The sequence below is a fragment of the Odocoileus virginianus genome, chromosome 3 (assembly GCF_023699985.2).
Source record: "Odocoileus virginianus isolate 20LAN1187 ecotype Illinois chromosome 3, Ovbor_1.2, whole genome shotgun sequence".
Taxonomy (NCBI): domain Eukaryota; kingdom Metazoa; phylum Chordata; class Mammalia; order Artiodactyla; family Cervidae; genus Odocoileus; species Odocoileus virginianus.
This window is the reverse complement of record NC_069676.1, coordinates 6,653,544-6,671,452: the sequence shown is the minus strand read 5'-3', so window position 1 is coordinate 6,671,452 and position 17,909 is coordinate 6,653,544. Positions and strand designations below refer to the sequence as shown.

The 17,909-nt window shown below is 41.7% G+C and overlaps 1 pseudogene; it reads left to right on the top strand.

The window, feature by feature from the left end:
* The first annotated feature begins 893 nt into the window (after window positions 1-893).
* LOC139032036 (olfactory receptor 10H3-like) lies at window positions 894-17,171 on the top strand (annotated as a pseudogene).
* The last annotated feature ends 738 nt before the right edge of the window (window positions 17,172-17,909 follow it).

Sequence of the window (17,909 nt, the reverse complement as noted above, 5' to 3'; positions counted from 1 at the left end):
CCCAGTAGTGGGATTGCTGGGTCATATGGTAGTTGGTTTTTTTTCATTTATTTTTATTAGTTGGAGGCTAATTACTTTACAATATTGTAGTGGGTTTTGTAAACAGAAAAAGAGACACAGATGTACAGAACAGACTTTTGGACTCTGTGGGAGAAGGCGAGGGTGGGATGTTTTGAGAGATAACAGCATCAAAACATGTATGTTATCTATGGTGAAACAGATAAACAGCCCAGGTTGGATGCATGAGGCAAGTGCTCGGGCCTGGTGCACTGGGAAGACCCATATGTAGTTTTATTCCTAGTATTTAAAGGAATCTCCATACTTTTCTCCATAATGATTATATCAGTTTGCATTCCCACCAACAGTGCAAGAGGGTTCCCTTTCTCCACACTGCCTCCAGCATTTATTGTTTGTAGACTCTTTAATGATGGCCATTCTGACTGGAATATTGTAATCATCCTCCAATTAAAATAACTAAATAAAAATTAAAATAATAGTAAGAGAATAAAAGTGTAGGGGAATGTCTATGACAACATGCAGTTAAAGAAAAGAGCATTTAGAGTGATTGCTTCCTTGAAATAGCTGCCTCTGCTTCACTGAGAACTGGCAAGGACCTTTCATGATAGAGCTGAGCAGAAGGCTAGAACCAGGTTCTTTCTCGAAATAAATCAACTGATGCTCATCTCTATGGATATCTTGTATCATGGGCCCAATGCTGAATTAGAAAGGATTATGGTGCACAGAAGTGGCCAAAGACAGAGGTGATCTGTTCCTTAGGGAACAGGGCTTCTTAGGGTCCAGTGGGGAAGCTGTCAGGTAACCAAGGATGACAACACAGAGGGGTCTGAGGTGTGATGATGGAATCCTAAGGGTCTGTGGGAGCTGAGTTTCAATCAAAGACCAGCCTGGGGCTTAAAGAAAACTGCTAGAGAGGAATGATGTCTAAAATGAGACCTGGAGGGTAAGTAGATGTGATACAGGTGAGGTAGGAAATAGGATCAGGGTTTTCTACATAGAGGGGACAGAAAAGTGCAAAATATCAAGGTGACAAAATCATGATGCATTCAGGAACAGTGGTGTGTTTGGTGAGCCCTGGAGAGTTAGATGTTGTTTGGGGGCTTCTGGAATATGAAGGCATAGAGGTGGGAAGGGTAAGAGCAGGCAAGACTATGAGGTCCCTTTGAAGAGTTTGTTCCAAGGGCAGTGGGGTACCATAAATATTTTAAATACACTTTTAAAAGTTTATAAAATATTCCATGATATGAACATATTCATAAACATTTGGGTTGTTTCCACTTTAGTGATCCTATAAATGGTGTTCCTGTGAATAACTAGTACATGTCCTTTAGTGAATAATGCTTATTTGTGTTCCTTTGGGTCTGCACCTAGATGTGTAATTGCTGAATCATAGTGGAGATCTATGTTCACCTGGAATAGATGCTGCCAATCAGTTTTCCAAAGCGGTGATACCACGGAGTTGGTTTCAGGCACAAGCAGCAGCGTCAGATTCTTGATGTAGAAAGCTCTTTGTGGATGCTGTGAGGGTAGTAGGCTGGGTGTGGTGAGACCTAGGAAGAGATGGGGAGAGGTTAAGGCACTCTGGACTGAGTTGAATAGCCAGATTTGAAGCTGATGACAGGAGTGAAGTGGACAGTGTTGCTGACAAGACAGAAGGAGAAAGTAGTCAATTGTTTTTACTCATAACATGTATGACACCAACTGTGTGGCTTCTTTCCATATCAAGGATAGATCTCCAACTCTCGACACCAACTCAGTGTCCTACAGTTCAATTCAGTTCTGACAGCAGCTACCTGGAGTTACTGTCAGGCTTCGGAGGGGAAGGCCCCCGGCCCACAAGACTGTCCCCACTTCAGACATCAGTTGCAAGTACTGGGTGCCTGTGGGACTCACACTTCCATTCGAATTGGCCACAAAGTTGGAACTTTCCACAACACACCTCCTTTTCAGGTTCCACACTTTGATAGAATGACTCACGGAACTCAGGCAAGTACTTCAATTGCTATTCAGTTCAGTTCAGTTCAGTTCAGTCACTCAGTTGTGTCCGACTCTCTGCGACCCTATAGACTGCAACACGACAGGCCTCCCTGTCCATCACCAACTCCCGGAGTTTACTCAAGCTCATGTCCCTTGAGTAGGTGATGCCATCCAACCATCTCATCCTCTGTTGTCCCCTTCTACTCCTGCCTTCAACCTTTCCCAGCATCAGGGTCTTTTCCAATGAGTCAGCTCTTCGTATCAGGTGGCCAAAGTATTGGAGTTTCAGCTTCAACATGAGTCCTACCAGTGAACACCCAGGACTGATATCCTTTAGGATAGACTGGTTGGATCTCCTTGCTGTCCAAGGAACTCTCAATAGTCTTCTCCAACCACAGTTCAAAAGCAGCAATTCTTTGGCGCTCAGCTTTCTTTATAGTCCAACTCTCACATCCATACATGACCACTGGAAAAACCATAGCCTTGACTAGACAGACCTTTGTTGGCAAAGTAATGTCTCTGCTTTTTAATATGCTGTCTAGGTTGGTCATAACTTTTCTCCCAAGGAGTAAGCATCTTTTAATTCCATGGCTGCAGTCACCATCTGCAGTGATTTTGGAGCCCCCCAAAGTAATGTCTGCCACTGTTTTCACTGTTTCTCCATCCATTTGCCATGAAGTGATGGGACTGGCAGAGAAGGCAATGGCAACCCACTCCAGTACTCTTGCTTGGAAAATCCCATGGACAGAGGAGCCTGGTGGGCTGCAGTCCATGGGGTCAAGAGTCAGACACGACTGAGCAACTTCACTTTCACTTTTCACTTTCATGCATCGGAGAAGGAAATGGCAACCCACTTTAGTATTCTTGCCTGGAGAATCCCAGGTTCAGGGTAGCCTGGTGGGCTGCCATCTATGGGGTCACACAGAGTCTGACACGATTGAAGCAACTTAGCAGCAGTAGCAGCAGATGCAACTGAATGCCATGATCTTAGTTTTTTTGAATGTTGAGTTTTAAGCCAACTTTTTCACTCTCCTCTTTCACTTTCACCAAGAGGCTCTTTAGTTCTTCTTAACTTTCTTAGCTGCCATAAGGGTGGTGTCATCTTCATATCTGAGGTTATTGATATTTTTCCCAGCAAACTTGATTCCAGCTTGTGCTTCATCCAGCCCAGCGTTTCTCACGATGTACTCTGCATATAAGTTAAATAAGCAGGATGACAACATACAGCCTTGATGTTCTCCTTTTCCTATATGGAACCAGTCTGTTGTTCCATGTCCAGTTCTAACTGTTGCTTCCTGACCTGCATACACATTTCTCAAGAGGTAGGTCAGGTGGTCTGGTATTCCCATCTCTTGAAGAATTTTTCACAGCTTATTGTGGTCCACACAGTCAAAGGCTTTGGCATAGTCAATAAAGCAGAAATAAATGTTTTTATGGAACTCTCTTGCTTTTTTGATGATCCAGTGGATGTTGGCAATTTGATCTCTGGTTCCTCCGCCTTTTCTAAAACCAGCTTGAACATCTGGAAGTTCATGGTTTACGTATTTTTTATTATAAAAGACATGACTCAGAAACAGCCCAATAGAAGGGATGCATAGGGCAAGGTGTGGGGGAAGGTGCAAGGAACTTCCATCCCTCTCTGAATACATCACTCTACCAGTACCTCCATATGGTCACCAACTTAGAAACTCTCCCAATTCTGTTGTTCAGGAAGCATTTATAAAGGCTTCATCATAGAGCTATAATTAATTAAATCATTGGCCATTGGTGCTTACCTTAATCTAGAGCCCCTCTCCTCTCACTGGATGTCTAAGGGATGGGGCTGACAGCTTCACCCCCTTATCATGCTTAATCTTTCTGGAGACCAGTCCCCACCATGAAGCTATCTAGACCCCCAGCCTCTAGTTATCTCAGCATAAAAAAGACACTTACCAATCCTAAGATGTGTGTGTGTGTGTGTGCACGTGTGTGTGTCTGTGTCTGTGTGTTAAGTCACTTCAGTTGTGTCTGACTCTTTGTGACCTTATGGACTATAGCTGAAGGAGCCAGACTCCTCTGCCCATGGGCTTCTCCAAGAAAGAATACTGGAGTGGGTTACCATGTTCTCTTCCAGGGGATCTTCCTGACCTAGGGATCAAACCCGTGTCTCTTACGTTTCCTGCATTGGCAGGTGGGTTCTTTACCACTAGCGCCACCTGGGAAGCCCCAGTCCTAAGATAGTAGGACTTTTATAGGCTGAGTGTCATGAATGAGAGACAAATACCCAAAAATTAAATATTTATATTTTATCAAAGGGAGGCATATGCTAATGTCACACTTTCTGCTTTAGATCAACAGGGCAAGAGGGTTTGGATAGAACTTGATTGAAAAGAGAGGTCAGGCTTTCCAATTTGGTTAGAAGATGCTGAGCACTTAAAATAATCCAGAGAAACCATTCTCCAAATCACCCTTATTCTGGGAAGCCTTCCAAATGCCCTTACACAAGGGAGCATAGCCCTGGATTCTCACTCTGTGCTCCTTTAGCTCCTGCCTCCCCTCTGACTTGACCCTGAGGGGTTTGGGCATCTGTGTCCAGTCTCGTCTCTCCCAAGACCAGGTGCTCCTCAGCCCTCGGTAGGGACTGTAGCTTCTCTGGGCAGAGAGAGGCAACAGGGAGTCCTGTTGTGTGTGGATAGTTGGAGGAGCAGGTAGAGACTGCAGATCCCAGCAGACCCCCTGAGGTCCGTCCTGGCCTCTCTAGATGCAGAGGACTGCTGTTTCAGGTTGGTTCATGGAGAAACTCTTGGGAACAGCCTGTTGGAACCTGCGGCAGGGATAAAGCACCCCATTAGTTCCGGAGCCCTTAGATCTGACACCATGCCTGCCTGTGGATGCTGCTGACAGCTACAAGAAGGAGACCTTCTTCTGTCCTCCTCAGCTGGCATTTCTTGGGAGAGGCAGCCCAGGCAAAGGGGGATCAAGAGGGAGAGGGTAGGAAGGAGGAATCCTACAGATGTGGATGGTGCTACCTAGCCTGGGCATGAGGTCAGGGCTGGGAAGAAGGGTCATAAGAGAGGATCTTATTTTCTGGGAGGCTGTTGGGGGTCTTCTCAGTTTTCGCATCTATATCCCTAGTTCTTGCTTAACCTAGGTGCCCTTTGTGGCTTTTAGGTCAGTGGTTTTCAGCCCAGGGTGATTCTACCTGACAGTGGACATTTGAACATATCAGGGATTTTTTTTGGTTGTTCAAAATATATGGTGAGAAGGGGGTGCCAATGGCATCTGGTAGGTTGAACCTAAAGTTTCTGCTGAATGTTAAACAGTGAAAAGGACAGTCAAGGAATAATCTGGCTTCAAATATCATGAGTACTGAAGCTGAGAAATCTTGTTCTATGTATGTCTTGTCTTTGTTGCTCTATCGTGGTCTGGCCCAAAGTGGCCCCTGCTAATCTGGAAAGGAGGCTCCAGGGGAGACAGCGGTATGAGCTGGGTGCTCTCCTGTGATGTGTATGTGATGTGTGCTCAGCACCTCTGCTTGAGCACTCCTCCATGAGAGCAGAGACACAGAATTCAGTACACCTGTCATAGGAGTTGGGAGAGCCCCAGCCTCAAGAATCGTGGCCTTTCTACCAAGTGGGAAGTGGGAAGGTGGACTGTAGCAATGATGTAGAGGTGGAGAAGAGAGTGGGGGTTCAATCAGACTCCTGGGGGGACTGCATTGTATGATTAACAGGTTCTAAGTGCTCCATGGGGCTCAGAGACCACGCATTTAAAATGGGGCCAATCGGTACCTTTAGGTACAGAAGGATGACAGCAAACCAGATCAGAAATGCAATCTCAAAGTCAGTGATAACCATATTTATTTGGTAAAGCCTAAGCCCTTATGTGAATCCTCGTGGTTCTCTGAAGGTGGTCCTCTGTGTACGCTCATTTTCTATTGTGGCAGGGTGGCTCAGCACTGGAACGTTGCTTCTCAAAGACACAGAGTGAGAGCTGGGGTTTGAACCCTGGGTCTTATGATTGCATACCTTGTGTATGTTTCACAAAATTCCTCTGGAAGCCAGAGTGGAGCGGGAACAGAGGAGGAGATGTGGGTGGAACCTGGGGCTGTAGTCCTGGAAAGAGAAGATGGAGCCATATGGATGGAGAGGAGACAGAAAACTCCAGAACTGCTTAGAGGGGACACAAATGCTAAAGGGAGAAATGAAGCCCAGAAGGATGTTGATGCCAGAGTCTTGTTTTCTGAGTGGGTGCATCATTGACTTCCCTTTTCCAGTTAAACTGTAGTCTTCCTCACTCCAAAGATGATCCTCACTCCAAACAAGTTTTTCATTGTCCTGGTGATCCTGTATCCAGGACTTGTCCTGCAGTCAAGAATACTTAGAGGCAAAGCCCTAGTGAGATTCAGTTCAGTTCAGTCACTCAGTCGTGTCTGACTCTTTGTGATCCCAAGGACGGCAGCACGCCAGGCTTCCCTGTGCATTGCCAACTCCCAGAGCTTGTTCAAACTCATTTCCATTGAGTAGGTGATGCCATCTCATCCTCTGTTGTCCCCTTCTCCTCCCACCTTCAATCTTCCCCAGCATCAGGGTCTTTTCAAATGAGTCAGTTCTTTGCATCCAGTGGCCAAAGTACTGGGAGTTCCAGCTTCAGAATCAGTCCTTCCAGTGAACATTCAGGACTGATTTCCTTTAGGATGGACTGGTTGGATCTCCTTGCTGTCCAAGGACTTCTAAAGAGTATTCTCCAACACCGCAGTTCAAAAACATCAGTTCTCCTGTGCTCAACTCTTTTTATAGTCCAACTCTCACATCCATACATGACTACTGGAAAAACCATAGCTTTGACTAGATGGACATTTCCTGGCAAAGTAATGTCTCTGCTTTTTAATATGCTGTCTAGGTTGGTCGTAACTTTTCTTCCAAGGAGCAAGTGTATTTTAATTTCATGGTTGCAGTCACCATCTGCAGTAATTTTGGAGCCCCAAAAGATAAAGTCTGTCACAGTTTCCATTGTTTCCCCATCTATTTGCAATGAAGTGATGGGACCAGATGCCATGATCTTAGTTTTCTGAATGTTGAGTTTTGAGCCAACATTTTCACTCTCCTCTTTCACTTTCATCAAGAGGCTCTTTAGTTCTTCTTTGCTTTCTGCCGTAAGTGTGGTGTTATCTGCATATCTGAAGTTATTGATATTTCTCCTGGCAATCTTGATTCCAGTTTGTGCTTCATACAATCCATCATTTCTCAAGATGTACTCTGTATATAAGTTAAATAAGCAGGATGACAATATACAGCCTTGATATACTCCTTTTCCTATTTGAAACCAGTCTGTTGTTCCATGTCCAGTTCTAACTGTTGCTTCCTGACCTGCATACACATTTCTCAAGAAGTAGGTTAGGTGGTTTGGTATTCCCATGTCTTTCAGAATTTTTCACAGTTTATTGTGATCCACACAGTCAAAGGCTTTGGCATAGTCAATAAAGCAGAAATAGATGCCTTTCTGGAACTCTCTTGCTTTTTCGATGATCCAACTGATGTTGGCAGTTTGATCTCTGGCTCCTCTGCCTTTTCTAAATCCAGCTTGAACATCTGGAAGTTCACAGTTCATATACTGTTGAAGCCTGGCTTGGAGAATTTTGAGCATTATTTTACTAGCATGTGAGATGAGTGCAATTGTGTGGTAGTTTGAGCATTCTCCAGCAGTGCCTTTCTTAGGAATTGGAATGAAAATGGACCTTTTCCAGTCCTGTGGCCACTGCTGAGTTTTCCAAATTTGCTGGCATATTGAGTGCAGCACTTTCACAGCATCATCTTTCAGGATTTGAAGCAGCTCAACTGGAATTCTGTCACCTCTACTAGCTTTGTTCATAGTGATGCTTCCTAAGGCCCTCTTGACTTTGCATTCCAGGATGTCTGGCTCTAGGTGAGTGATCACACCATCGTGATTATCTGGGTCATGAAGATCTTTTTTGTATAGCTCTTCTGTGTATTCTTGCCACTTCTTAATATCTTTTGCTTCTGTTAGGTCCCTACCATTTCTGTCCTTTATTGAGCCCATCTTTTGTCCTTTGTTGTTCCCTTGGTATCTCTAATTTTCTTGAAGAGATCTCTCAGTTCAGTTTAGCTCAGTCACTCGGTCGTGTCTGACTCTTTGAGACCCCATGAAACGCAGCACGCGAGGCCTCCCTGTCCATCACCAACTTCTGGAGTTTACTCAAACTCATGTCCATTGAGTCGGTGATGCCATCCAACCATCTCGTCCTCTGTCCTCCCCTTCTCCTCCTGCCTTCAATCTTTCCCAGCATCAGGGTCTTTTCCAATGAGTCAGCTCTTCGTATCAGGTGGCCAAAGTATTGGAGTTTCAGCTTCAACACCAGTCCTTCCAATGAACACCCAGGACTGATCTCCTTTAGGATGGGCTGGTTGGATCTCCTTGCAGTCCAAGGGACTCTCAAGAGTCTTCTCCAACACCACAGTTTAAAAGCATCAATTCTTTGGCACTCAGCTTTCTTTATAGTCCAACTCTCACATCAATACATGACCACTGGAAAAACCATAGCTTTGACTAGACAGACATTTGTTGACAGAGTAATGTCTCTGCTTTTTAATATGCTGTCTAGGTTGGTTATGACTTTTCTTCCAAGGAGTAAATGTCTTTTAATTTTCATGGCTGCAATCACCATCTGCAGTGATTTTGGAGCCCCTCAAAATAAAGTCAGCCACTATTTCCACTGTTTCCCCATCTATTTGCCATAAAGTAATGGGACCAAATGGAAGAGATCTCTAGACTTTCCCATTCTATTGTTTTCCTCTATTTCTGTGCATTGATCACTGAGGAAGGCTTTCTTATCTCTCCTTGCTATTCTTTGGAACTCTGCATTCAGATGGATATATCTTTCCTTTTCTCCCTTGCCTCTCACCTCCCTTATTTACACAGCTAATTTATGGCCTCCTCAGACAACCATTATGCCTTTTTGCATTTCTTTTTCTTGGGGATGGTCTTGATCATTGCCTCCTGTACAATGTCATAAACCTCTGTCCATAGTTCTTTAGGCACTCTGGCTATCATATCTAATCCCTTGAATCTATTTGTCACTTTCACTGTATAATCATAAGGGATTTTATTTAGGTCATACCTGAATGGTCTAGTGGTTTTCCCTACTTTTTTCAATTTAAGTCTGAATTTGGCAATAAGGAGGTCATGATCTGAGCCACAGTCAGCTCCCAGTCTTGTTTTTGCTGACTGTATGGAGCTTCTCCATCTTTGGATGCAAAGAATATAATCAATCTGATTTCAGTGTTGACCATCTGGTGATGTTCATGTGTAGAGTGCTGTTGGAAGAGGGTGTTTGCTATGATCGGTACGTTCTCTTGGCAAAATCTATTAGCCTTTGCCCTGCTTGGTTCTGCACTCCAAGGCCAAATTGCCTATTACTCTAGGTATTTCTTGACTTCCTACTTTTGCATTCCAGTCCCCTATAATGAAAAAAACATCTTTTTTATAGGGGACTGGAACTAGAAGGTCTTGTATGTCTTCATAGAACTGTTCATCTTCAGTTTCTTCAGCATTACTGATCAGGGCATAGACTTGGATTACTGTGATATTGAATGGTTTGCCATGGAAACGAATAGAGATCATTCTGTCATTTTTGAGATTGCCTCCAAGTTCTCCATTTCAGACTCTTTTGTCAACTATGATGGCTCTATTTCTTCTGAGGGATTCTTGCCCAGAGTAGTAGATATAATGGTCATCTGAGTTAAATTCACCCATTCCAGTCCGTTTTAGTTTACTGATTCTTGAAACGTTGATATTCACTCTTGCCATCTCCTTTTTGACCACTTCCAATTTGCCTTGATTCATGGACCTAACTATAGGTTCCTATGCAATATTGCTCTTTACAACACCGGACTTTACTTCCATTACCAGTCACATCCACAACTGGGTGTTGTTTTTGTTTGGGCTCCGTCTCTTCATTCCTTCTGGAGTTATTTCTCCACTGATCTCCAGTAGCATATTGGGAGATATATAAACTCCCTACTGATCTGGGGAGTTTGTCTTTCAGTGTCCTATATTTTTGCCTTTTTATACACTGAGATTACTAAGGGAAAAATTATGTGGATCCCTGGAGGAGGGCATGGCAACCCACTCCAGTATTCTTGCCTGGGAAACCTCATAAACAGAGGAGCCTGGCGGGCTACAGTCCATGGGGTCATAAAGAGTCAGACATGACTTAACAAAAACAGTAGCAGTGAAGTTGCTCAGTCGTGTCCAACTCTTTGCGATCCCATGGACTGTAGCCTACCAGGCTCCTCTGTCGATGGAATTTTCCAGGCAAGAATACTGGACTGGGTTTCCATTTCCTTCTCCAGGGGATCTTCCCAACCCAGGGATTGAACCCACGTCTCCCGTACTGCAGGCAGACGCTTTACAGTCTGAGCTACCAGGGAAGCCCAAACAGTACCAGAGTGTATATATATTGAATTTTCATCACTCTACATTCTCACCAGCATTGCAGGAGGATTCCTTTCTCCCCATAATCCAATGAATACAGCATTTTCTAATTTGGGGAACTGAATAGTTATTCAGCAAAATTCCATTCCTCTCTCTGTCTCTCCTCCACTTTTTTTTTTTTTTTAAACTGAGCATCTTTCTATTTGCCTGGGTAATTCCTTCTGCCCTTTCTTTTCCCATATCTGTACTGAGGTTCCAACTTCCTGCCCATTTTTCAAAATAGTTTTCCTTTATCAGTTTTACATAATGCAGATTGTTTTTTCCCAGTGTTTTTTCCCATCTGACTGATAACTTTATCCAGGATTTCTTTTGAATAAAAATCCTTAATGTTGAAGTTTTCATATCTTTTAAAAATATATTCTTAACATTCTTTCCTTTGAAAATTAACAAACCAATTCTTTTGCCCTCTCTCCTATTGACTTTATAGTTGACACTACATATTATGTTTTGAATCTATCTAGAGTCTACTTTGCATTTGTTCTTGGGCAGAAATTCAAGTTTACTTTGCTTCTTAAAATGAACAGTTTTCTTACTGGAAAATACCAAACAAATGGGTTGCCATTTTCTCCTCCAGGGGATCTTCCCCATCCAGGGATCAAACCAGTGTCTCTTATGTCTCCTACATTGGTAGGCAGTTTCCTTACCACTAGCACCCCCCGCCCTGTGGAGCCCAAAACAGTATATAACCACAGACTAAATAAAGAAGCAGATGTGAGCATCAAGCTGTTTCCTACAAGGTAGGCCTTGGGTATATTTGCCAGAGTGTAAAACCTGGCCACTCTTCTCAATAAATGTCTTTTGAAAATATAGTTACTCTTGTATACATATGTTGTTAATATTAACATGTATCAAGTTTATTATTGTTCTTTTAATAGCTAAATATTTTTAAAGATTGTCTGTTTTAGTTTCTAATATGACAAAAATTGATAGTTACAGCTCACACAAACAGAAGCCCTTTAAGGACCTCAGTAGTTTTCTACTGTAAAAGGATCCTGAGACCAAAAATGGTTGTTTACAGTTTGTGTCACAACTGAGAGTTTGTCTTAATTTTAACTTAAATTCTATATTTTGAATGATTATTGCTGGTGTAATACTTTGATACATACTATATTTTTTGAAGTTGATCTTGCTTTTTGCAGCATTGTGCCCTCTTATGTTCTATCATATTACACCTTGATTCTTTTATCTTTTCTGGATAGATGATCAGGTCACATCCCTTCCTATCCTTATGTATCTTCTTTCTTATTCTTTCCTTGTAGCACCATTCATGACTTTCAATTCCATGTTGGAGAACAGCAGAAACAGTAAGTAGCCTTTCCTTCTTTCTGATTATAAAACAGTGTATGTAAAAGTCCCACTTATATGCTATTTGTTTGTTTTCTAGCATGTATTCTTTATTTACCTAATTCCCCTTCAATTTCATGTTGTAAAAAAGTTTGCAAAAAAAAACCCATAAGTCGACATACCTATATCAAAACATTATATTGTAACCTAAAACTCATTCTGTGTTACATCAATTATATACAAATTTTAAAAATCATAAATTGGAGTTGAATATTAGAAAATGTACACCTCCCTTGATCAAAAGAATTCTATCATTTTTCTCTTTTAGTTTACTTATGTGATAAATCACATGATGCTGCACCATCTTGTTGTTCATGGGATAAACAAACACCACTTGACCATAATTTAATAATTTTTATACATCATTTCATTTGATTAGGTGATGTCCTGCAATGGATTTTAAAATTTGTTTGGATAGGGAAAGTGGGCCCATAATTGTCTCTTACAACAGTCTACCTGGTTTTAGAACTTAGAATAATGAAATCAGCTTAGTAGATTTCAGGTTTTTCCCCTTTCCCCCCTTTTGTGTGAAGAGTATGTAAAAGATTTAATCAGTTGTTCCTCAAAGGTTTATGAACACGTACTTGTAAACCCACTGGGTCTAGTAAATTATAGGAAGGAAAGGTCTCTAACCATTTCCACTTCTTTAAAACTTTTTTGAAATGGTTTCTATTTCTTTCTCATAATACTTTTGCAATTTATGTGTCTCTGAGAATTCATTCCATTTCTTATCTTTTATTACTATTTCATTCATTTTAAGATAGCCATTATTTCTATAGTTATTTCTGATTTGAATTTTATCCTTTTTCATTGGCATTTTCTCCTTGGCTTTATCTTTTTTTATTATTATTATTATATTGTAGTGGTTTTTGCCATACATTGACATGAATCAGCCGTGGATTTACATGTGTTCCCCATCCCAATCCCCCCTCCCGCCTCCCTCTCCATCCCATCCCTCTGGGTCTTCCCAGTGCACCAGCCCTGAGCACTTGTCTCATCAAGGGTGAAACAGATCACCAGCCCAGGTTGGATGTATGAGACAAGTGGCTTTATCTTGTTAATCCATAACCCAGTTTGGGTTGTATTAAGTATGATTTTCTGGATAATGTTTCTTCTAAATACATTTTTAAATGTGCATTCCCATTGTAGTACTCTTTTAGCTTAAAACTTTGACATTTGTTGCCTAAATTATCTTTGTAAATATTTCTTCATCAATTAATATTGACACAAATGATTGCTTAATAAATCTAACTCATGGAATTTTGAAGGTTATCCTTTCTCTACTGATTTATAGTGTATTATAATCTACATATTATTTGTACTTTGAAATGTATGGAGGATTTCTCTATGTCCTAAAACAAGGTCAGGCAGTTCAGTCACTCAGCCACGTTTGATGCTTTGTGACCCCATGGACTGCACCACAACAGGCTTCCCTGTCTATCACCAACTCCCGGAGCTTGCTCAAACTCATGTGCATTGACTCAGTGATGCCATCCAACCATCTCATCCTCTGTCGTCCCCTTCTCCTCCTGCCTTCAATCTTTCCCAGCATCAGGGTCTTTTCCAGGGAGTCAGTTCTTTGCATCAGGTGGCCAAAGTACTGGGAGTTCCAGCTTCAGCATGAGTCCTTCCAATGAATATTCAGGACTGATTTCCTTTAGTATTGACTGGTTTGATCTCCTTGCTGTCAAGGGACTCTGATAGCTCTGATAGGTAAATTTTTGTTAAAGTCTTCTATGTGCATGAAAGAAATATTTAATCTCACTTAGTACACAGCCTACCTATGTCCAGGAGCTAACATCTGAATGTTATTAATCCATTGGAATTGTTATTGCTGTTCACTCACTAAGTTGTGTCTGACTCCTTGTGACCCCATTGGCTGCAACACATCAGGCTCCTCTGTCCTCCATTATCTCCCAATGTTAGCTCAGATTCATGTCCATAGAGCTGGTGATGCTAACCATCTCACCCTCTGCAGCCTCCTTCTCCTTTTGCCTTCAATCTTTCCCAGCATGAGAGTATTTTCCAATGAGTCAGCTGTTTGCATCAGGTGGCCAAAGTATTGGAGCTTCAGCAACAGTCCTTCCAGTGAGTGTTGAGGGTTGATTTTCTTTAATACTGACTAGTTTGATCTCCTTGCAATCCAAGGGACTCTCAAGAGTCTTCTCCAATACCACAATTCAAAAGCATCAATTTTTCAACACTCAGCCTTTTTTATGGTTCAACTTTTCCCATTTGTATGTGGCTACTGTAAACATCATAGCTTTGACTATACGGCCTTTTGCCAGAAAAAGGATGTCTCTGCTGTTAAACACACTGTCTAGGTTTGCCGTAGCTTTCTTTTCAAGTAGCAAGCAAAGGCTGCAGTCACCATCCACGGTGGTTTTGGAGCCCAAGAAAATAAAATCAGTCACTGCTTCTGCTTTTCCCCCTTCTTTTGCCATGAAGTGATGGGACTGGATGCCATGACCTTAGTTTTATTAATGTTGAGTTTTAAATCAGCCTTTTCACTCTCCCCTTTCCCCTTATCAATTTCATTTAATAACTCCCAAATTGCATTTCATTTCAGAACTCTGTTAAAATTTCCAACTTTAATTTAAAAATCTGTTAAAATTTCCAACTTTAATTTAAAAATCTATCTAGCATTGACTTTGTAACAATTTCACGGAAGTTATTTTGAATATTTATTCCTAATATTCTACCTGTATATCATCATATAGGTTAATTATATATATATGCATTTTGCTACAATGTTAACTTTCATAAAATATTCCCCTTTAACACTTCCTATGTGTGTAAATTTCCCACTTCCTTCTGCTTTTAAACTAGTAATATTTTCCTACACAGCCTTTTTACAACAACATCACAGTTAAAAATGGGTAACTAGATTAAGAATAATCCCTTGATATTATTCATAACCCATCATTCATTCATGTCATAATAAAAGTCTTCTCTAATTCCTTAAAAACTCTTTATAAATATCTTATGTAAATTAGCATCTAATCTACTACCCTATATTGCATATGGTTGTTATGTCCCTTGAATTTCATGACCTTGGCTTATTGATGAGACCAGATCAATTGTTCTGTGGAACATGTCAGGTTCTGGATTTTCTGATTGTGTCTTCATGGTGTCATTTAGCTTGTTCCTCCATCCTCTGCATATGATCAATCTTTCTGATGTTCATCTATTCCAATGGACACATTTTCAATCTGGTTCCAGAATCCTTTGACATTAACAATTGCTCAGTGAAAGTTCAACTGAACTGTTGCAGAGATGTCCTAGGCTTGCTTCCATGTCCTGGGCCATTTCTTCAGGGAATCTGGTTCCTTTTATTGGCATATGGTATAGGGACTTCCCTTGTGGCTCAGACGGTAAAGCATCTACCTACAATTCTGGAGACCCGGGTTCAATTCCTGGGTTGAGAAGATCTGGAGAAGGAAATGGCAACCCACTCCAGTATTCTTGCCTGGAAAATCCCATGGACGGAGGAGCCTGGTAGACTACAGTCCATGGGGTTGCAAAGAGTCGGACACGACTGAGCGACTTCACTTTCATTTTCTTTCAACAGAGATATTATGATTATTGTTTCATTACTTTTTTTTTTGCCTTCAGGATTGTTTCCCCATCATTCCTTTGGTGCATATTTGCCCAGCATATATTTGTCCCTCTTTTTATTTTCAAGCATTCTCTTCAGTTCCTACAAAATACATTGACAGAAATGAGTACTAATAAAATAGTATTAAAATAAATATGAATTGGGTACTCAATTAAAGGTAAAGACTCTCAGTGAAAATTTATAAATCCAAGATCCAAACATATTTCTGAGAACAGGCACAGTATTCAAAAGAATATGACCCTGACCACCTATGTCTGTCTTGATTACGAACCTGAATCTTTTATTTCTTTTCATCATTGTTAACAAAAACTTAGAAGCCAAACTATATCTTCAGCATTTAGTGTATGGGATCTCATTTTATTTTTATCACACAACTAAATGGTAAGAAGTATTATGATTTATTCTATCTTACTGATGAAGATTATGGGACCCAGACAAGTTAAGCAAATGAATATTTAGGATGGTGGTGGTTTAGTCACTAAGTCATATCCCATTCTCATGACCCCATGGACTGTAGCCTGCCAGGTTCCTCTGTCTATGGGATTTCACAGGAAAGAATACAGGAATGGGTTGCCATTTCTTCTCCAGGGGATTTTCTTTGACCCTGGTATTGAACCTGCATCTCCTGCATTGCAGGTGAATTCTTTACTGCTGAGAAACCTTGAATATGTAGTATAGAGCTCTTCGGTTGCTATTTAATCTATGTTAGAGCCTCTCTTTTAACCACTGGGCCTTCATCTTGTTTCTGATCTCCCCAGATGCAGCATCCTCATCTGGTCAGAACTACAGCACAGTGTCTGAATTCATCCTCATCGGCTTCTCCAACTTCCCTCAGCAGCTCCTGCCCTCCGTCTTCCTGCTGTACCTGCTGATGTACCTGTTCACACTGCTGGGGAACCTGCTCATCATGGGCACCATCTGGAGGGAGCACAGCCTCCACACCCCCATGTACCTCTTCCTGTGTGCCCTCTCCATCTCCAAGATCCTGTTCACTGTTGCTATCACCCCTTGAATGTTGGTGGACATGCTCTCCTCCCACCGCTCCATCACCTTTGTGGCCTGTGCCAGCCAGATGTTCTTCTCCTTTATGTTTGGCTACACCCACTCCTTCCTGCTCATGATCATGGGCTATGACCGCTACATGGCCATCTGCCACCCCCTGCACTACAACATGCTCATGAGCACCCCTGACTGTGCCCGCCTTGTGTTCTGGTGTTGGGCTGGTGGCTCAGTTGTGGGGTTGATGGTGACATTGATAGTTTTTCATCTCAGCTTCTGTGGGTCTAATGAGATTCACCATTTTGTCTGCCATGTGCTTTCCCACTTGAAGTTGGCCTGTGGGAAGGAGACAGCCTCTGTCACCATGGGTGTGATCTTGGTTTGTGTCACAGCTCTGCAGGTGTGCTTATTCCTCATCTTTCTCTTCTACGTCTTCATCGTGGCTGCCATCTTGAGGATCCCCTCCACTGAGGGCCGGCACAAGACCTTCTCCACCTGTGTCTCCCACCTCACCATAGTGGTCGTGCACTACGGTTTTGCCTCCATAATCTATCTGAAGCTCAAAGGCCCCCATTCTATGGACAATAACACTCTGATGACCACCACCTATATGGTCTTTACTCCCTTTCTTAGCCCCATCATTTTCAGTCTCAGGAATAAGGAGCTGAAGAATGCCATAAAGAGAAATTTGCGCAGAACCTTCTGTCCCCTAAGCTTCTGATGGCCAGTTTGGCGGTATGGAACTGTGATGGATGAGAGGGGTTTAATAATATCTGTCTCCATAGAACTCTTGTAATGATTCAGGTCTGTAAAACACTCAAACTCCATCGAAGTTTGATGCATACTAGCTACTCACTTTTCTCCAATGTTTCCCTCTGTTGCATAATTTGTCTCATCATAATCTTTTATTTATCCCCAGTGAAATGAACTCTATTCCTTTATCTATACCTAAGAATGTGATGTTTATCTATAAGCAGGTGGGGAGCACCAAATGCATGTATCAGGACCTTAATACAGGTGGTTATCCTTGAATGGACTAGCAAAAGTAGACTTTAATTTTCCATCCCCCACAATAAAAATGACTAAAATTAACTAAAGATAATAAGAAATACCCAAGGATTGGGTCTTTTCCATATATGAAACACTGACATATAAAGTAATTACTGATTGTTGAGAATGATGTTTGCTGTGGGTTTGTCATATATCCCCTTTATTATGTTAGGGAGGTTCCCTCTGTGCCCACTTTCTGTAGAGTGGTTTTTTTTTTTAACCATAAATGGGTGTTGAATTTTGTCAACAACTTTTTCTTCATCTTTTGAGGTGATCATATGATTTTCATTCTTCAGTTTGTTAATGTGTTGTATCATATTGATTGTTTTATGTGTATCAAAGAATCCTTGCATCTCTGGGATAAATCTCACTTGATCATGATGTGTGATACTTTCAATGTGTTGTTGGA